The sequence below is a fragment of the Protopterus annectens genome, chromosome 6.part1 (genome assembly GCF_019279795.1).
Source record: "Protopterus annectens isolate FY-2018-M chromosome 6.part1, PAN1.0, whole genome shotgun sequence".
NCBI lineage: Eukaryota > Metazoa > Chordata > Ceratodontiformes > Protopteridae > Protopterus > Protopterus annectens.
The window spans coordinates 496892249-496898248 of NC_056738.1; the positions used below are offsets into that span (position 1 = coordinate 496892249).

The 6000-nt window shown below is 43.3% G+C and overlaps 1 protein-coding gene across 3 annotated transcripts in view; it reads right to left on the minus strand.

Annotated features, from left to right (window-relative positions):
* TRA2B (transformer 2 beta homolog) overlaps positions 1-6000 on the minus strand; it is a 668812-nt gene that overhangs the window by 186907 nt on the left and 475905 nt on the right. The window lies entirely within an intron of this gene.

Sequence of the window (6000 nt, forward strand, 5' to 3'; positions counted from 1 at the left end):
AGACTGCCCTGGATTTAGAGAAGAGAGGTAAATGATAATGCTTTGTGAACGTATGAACAGAGTAGCAGCTTCTAGAATGTCTTTGGTTGGGACCCCTCCGAGAAAAGCTGAAGTAGAGGCAGCCCTGGTGGAAGGGGTCTGATCCCCTTGGGCACAGGTTTGCCATGGTGCAAATAGCAGAAACGAATGCAGTGTCTTATCCATTTAGAAATAGTCTGCTTTGGTATAGCCTTCCCCTCTGATCCTGCAGCAAATGCTACCAGTAGTTGCTCAGACATTTAGAGATTTTTGTCCTGTTTAACTATAATATTAGTTGTCTGTGTACATCCAATGAATGCTGAATCCGGATTTGGGAAAACCAGACCATTCACCTGCCAACATTTAAGAGCCGCACTGGATACCACCTTAGGCATAAAAAGAATTGGTCCTGAGGGCCACCCTGTCCGGGTAAAATATAATGAAAGGCTCCACTGCTATGAGAGCCTGTAGTTCTGAAACCCTTGTTGCTGAAGTGACTGCCAAAAGAAAAACAGTCTTCCAAGATAGAAATTTTATACTCGCAGTAGCTGCGGGAACAAAAGGAGGCAGGGTGAGTGTTTCCAGCACAAAATTGAGGTCCCATGCAGGAGTTGGTGTTCTCCTGGGAGGTCTTACATTTTTGGACCCTCTGAGATACTGTTTAAGCAGTGGGTGAGGAAAGAGGGGAGGCTCTGTGCTGTAATGAGCCGAGATGGCAGAGGCATGGATTTTTATTGAAGAAAAAAATAAGCCCTTGTCAAGCATCTCAGTTAAGTATCGTAAAATCTGAGGAATACTGGGCTTTGCCGTGTCTATTCCTTGTTCCAAGCACAGAATCTCTTCCATTTATCAGCATAAGATTTTCTGGTACTAGGCCTTCTGGCTTCCAAAGTGACATCCATCACAGGTTTACCGAGAGATGTGGATTGAATAATTAGTTGATTAGCCATGCTGCAAGATTCAGAGTTTGGAGCGGAGTGTGCAGAATTTGATAGTTCTGCTGAGAAGAGTAGATGAGGTGTTTGAGGCAAGTACCACGGAGGAAGGTGTGACATATTCCTTAAAAGCGGGTACCAGTGCTGGCGAGGCCAGTCTGGAGCAATTAGGATCATTTTTGCTTTTCCCTGTCTGATTTAGTCAGACCTTGGAGAGTAGACGCAGAGGGGGAAAGGCATAGATTGATAGGTTTTTCCAGCTGAAGGATAGAGCATCCACTTTCCATGCTTGTGACAAATTCTTGTGCGGAATTTGTCCAACTGATAGATCCCCCCAAAACTATGTCTGGGCTCCCCCATTTCTGTGTTAACATGCTGAAGATTTGTGGATCCCGTTTCCATTTGTGCAGGTCCATAAGATTTCTGCTTAGGTCGTATGCCAGAGTATTTTGCTTTCCTGGCAGGAACTGAGCTTGAAGATGTATTTGGTAAGTCAAGGCTGTGTTCCACAAGGCCATGGCTAGTATGCAAAGGGGGTAGGAGTGGGTACCCCCCTGCTTGTTTATGCACCACATAATCGTGGTGTTGTCCATCTTTATCAGTAGTTGTCCTGGATGAAGTAAGTCCTTGAAGGCTGTCAGAGCGTTCTGAACAGGTAGCATTTCTTTGTGGCTGATATGCAGATGCATTTGGTTTGGGCTCCATTTGCCCTGAAAGCATCTCCCTACCAGGTGGGCCCCCCAAGAATAGTCTGATGCGTCTGTAGTTAGAGTTTGGGTGGCAGGGGATAGAGTGAATGACAGTCCCTTATTTTGGTGACAAAGAAACTCCTGCTGTAGGCAGGGAATGAGAGGAATCATTGTTTCCAGGCTGTGACAATGTTGGCTCCATAAACGTTTTAGGTACCATTGAAGTTTCCTCATAGGCAGTCTTGCATATGGAATTAGTAGAATGTAGGATGCCATGAACCCCAAAGCCTGCAGAATTTGTCTTGCAGATAAATGAATTTTTGTTGCCATTTGTTTGAAGTATGTTGTCAATTGCCTTTGTCTGTCTGGCGTGATGTAAGCCATCTAGGTAGTTGTATTCAAGCTTGCACCCAGGAATGTAATTATTTGAGAGGGTACCAGTTGGGATTTCTTTTCGTTTATGGTGTACCCTAGGCATGCTAGAAGCATTTTTACAAATGCCAGAGTGTCCGTCCTCTGCTTGAATGAGACAATCGTCCAGATAAGGATAAATTTGAATTTGTCTGCAGAGTGCAATTACTGGTGCCAGGCACTTTGCCTGGGCGCAGTAGATAAGCCAAAGGGAAGTGCAGAGAATCGATAATGCAAACAACCTGCTTTGAAGCGGAGGTTTCTTCTGCATGATTCCCTTATTGGGATATGCAGGTATGCCTCAAGTCTAACCAAGCATTCTTGCCTAGCATAGGCAGTAGCTGTTGTAAAGTCAGCATTTTGAACTTTGGAATGTCCAGGAACGTGTTCAGAATCGTTAAGTCCAGTATTGGACGCCATGAATGGTCTTTTCTGGGTACCAGGAAAAGTCTTGAATAAAATCCTTGTCCTTTTTCCTTTTCTGATACAGGTTGAATAGCCCCCATATCCATAAGGGACATGACTTGTTTCTGGGCCTCTGCCCACTGGTTTTGTGGCAGATCCGGCCATCCATTTGGAATTGGCAAGTATGGAAATTAAATCTGTACCCCTGGGATACTATGTTTAATACCCACTTGTCCTGGGTAATTAACTGCCAATTTTGAGCATGAAGTGCTAGTTTTCCTCCCAAGGGGGCTGCCAAAAGATAAGTGCTTGGAGATGGTAGAGGAAAGTCATTGAGACTGCTTACTGTAGGGTCGTGCTTTGTTTCCTCCAGATTTGGAGGTGGAGGCACCCCATTGCTTTGACCTGTAAGAACCCTGTGATTGATATCTGCAGCCTTTTGAGCGCCTGGGGTATGCCCTGAGTGGCTCTGTTGGACACAGGAAAGGACCAAGTTTTAGTAGGCAAGTGCCTACTGAACCTGGGTGGCTGCAGTTGCAAGAAATCTTTTACAGTTTGCATAGATTTAGCTTTGTCTTCCATTTTCTTTAAAACCTCTTCTGCCTTATTACCAAACAGAATATCATGCTGCAAAGGGGCATCCAACAATTTAGCTTTAACATGATCAGGCAGATTTTGCTCCTTGAGCCAGGTATGCCTTCTAATCATAGATCCAGTAACGGCAGCCCTACAAGAGGCCTCCAAGGAATCAAAAGCACATTGCAAAGTATGCTTTCCAACCTGTTCTGCTAAATGCAATAAATCCTGTAACTCTACTTTCCACACAATCAGAAATCAACATCCTTTCCTGTTTCAGTAAGCCCATAACATGCTGTTGATATTTAAGCATATGAAACTGGCAGTTTAAAGCCCTGATTGCCAAGTTTGCAGACGTATAAACCTTCTTGCCCCATCTATCCAACGTCCTGGAATCTCTATCAGAAGGGGAAGGATTTTTGGCTGTAGAAGCCTTAACACCCTTGGGACCCTGAGAAATAGTCTCAGGATCAGCAGCAGGATTTTTGAAAAGAAATTTGTGGGAGTCAGGAATCCTGTAATATCTGTCTGGCTTATTAGGAGCTGGAGGCAGGGAATCAGGAGCCATGCTTGATTCCGAGAACACATCATCCACAATGTCTAAAGGCCTATGCTGAGGAAGAAGGAAATCCCTAAGCCTCTTTTTTGATTCACAGAAGTTCTGACTCTCCCAGTGAAAATGTTCCCTTAAAGTATGCAAAGTCTCTCCAAAAGAGTAATCCTCAGGAGGAGATGCAGATGGGATGGATTCCTCTGCATCAGAATCCTCATAGGTTGGAATAGAAAATTCCTGATCAGAAGAGGAATCAGAAGAAATGGAAACCTGATCTGAAGATTCATAATCAGTGCCTTGCCTAGGCCTCTTAGCAAGGGGGGGGGGGGGTTTGGGAACCCCTAATCAAGGTAATTAAATCCTCAGCCATTTTGATAATCCGTTTTTTAGGCATAGGGGCCTGAGCACGTGGCTCATGCGTTGTTTTTGTTAGAGATAGTTATTTTTGACCTTGTTTTTGTTGCTGGCTTCGGTTTAATGTAAAAATGTTGAAGCCTGAAAACACCCTCAGAAGCTGGTGCCTGCGCCTCCGGACCCATCCAAGGGAGAGACATCCGCGGGTTCAACACTTTGCGAATCTCGCGGCATACCAGACTCCGAATGGGTCTCTGCAGAGGCCTGCGACTCAAAAGTAGTAGGTATCAGGGGCTGCGAAAATGCCTGAGTACCGGCTTAGAAGCTTAGTCGGTTTAGGACCTCGACGGTCTGTCTGTCTTTTTCCTTGCGTTTTTTGTGAACTGCGGTAGTCGGATTGCTAACCAACGACATTTCAGGGTAGGTAAATTTTGATCCAAAATATTTAGAAGCAAAAATATACAGACGCTTAATAGTGCGTTGGTTAAATTTAGCACAAAACCAACAGCAAGGCATGTTGTGATCAGGGCCTAGGCAAGGAATACAGTAAAAATGAAAATCCTAGAGGTATTTGCTTCTCACAAGTAATGCAATTAACTTTTACTGACATCGGTAAGGAGCAAAAAAAAGTTTCCCCAATGGGGTACTTGGCTTTAGTTTGAAGACTTCGGTTCTGAAACTCGAATACAAAAATTTCAGGAGTCGGTCAACTGGCACTTGCGAACTGCTTCTGCTTTGGGCACCGCGCGGCAAGAAAGACTGAAAAAAATGGCAAGAAAGACTCTGCATGATTTATACCCCTGACGACCTGACGTCATGGAAGAGGAGACAGCAACCGACACAGGACCCAAGACTTTGTTATTCAGGGCGACTTAGGGTAACCTGCCAGCAGACTACCCCAAATGTAATGACTGCAACAGTGAAACATGAAGAGCATCACAGTTTGCTGTCAACTTACCGTAGCAACAGGTCTTTGAGGGGAGGCCAAGTAACATTGTTTTTACCAACTTTATTTAGGGGTCTTCCCTTTCTATCAAAGTTAACATCCTGTCACAGAGGAGCATATTTACAGTAGCAAAGAATTAAACACACAGAGCTATTTGTCTTACTTCTCCAGAGAAACTTTACTGGACTAAGCCACTAGGCCAAGAGAGAAAGCGCATTCAGATACATGTAATATGGGGCTTAACAGTAAAATTGTAATACAAAACTCAGTATCATGCACCTTAAAATGGCCACCGAGTTACATACACTAAATATTTACAGCATGTTAACCTCGGAAACCTCTACAGAACAAAGTATACAAAACACAAATCAACAGAACACTCAGCAACACTTTACAGTATATGTACACACTCCCACTACAACTTCAGCTGAAAAACAGCAAAGTAAGCATATGCCTCAAGTTTACTTGAGACCGCTAACCATTAGATTTATACAGTAAAATACGAGCATTCTGACATTTAACTGCATGATGAGGTAAATTTGTAATTGGGATGGCACAACAGCAGTACTGTTATACACACACATTGGGACACTGGGATTGCAAATTATAGACTGGATAAGATTTACAACAAAGGATCTTGGTAATGAGGTTGTTACAAGTGCAGGACCACTTGTTTGAGAGGGACAACTTCAAAGAGGTTTTACATTATGACATTTCTGATATATGCTGGGATGAAGTTTCACTGTCTAAAAACCACAGTGGTAAGTAACTACGCTCTCTACACACTGCTAGAATCTTGAGCTAGTAGTAGATGTTATTTAAGTGAACACAGTTCTCTTTTTGGGGGGTGGTGATTACTAATTAATTAAATAACTAGCTGGTGACAGGGCATCAGTTTGGGGTTTTGAGAATGTTGCAGGTAGACTTAATATGAGAAAAGTTCTGTACACAAGATAATTCCAGAGAGTTAAAGTGAAGTGCCACACAGTGAGAACTTTTTGGTTACTTGAAAACTTTGCAATTTTATTACAAGTTATCTCCAGTTTAGCCAGCTGACATAACTGAAAATAAAGTGGGCATAAAGGAAACTATGGAGTAGACTGTTCTAAGCTA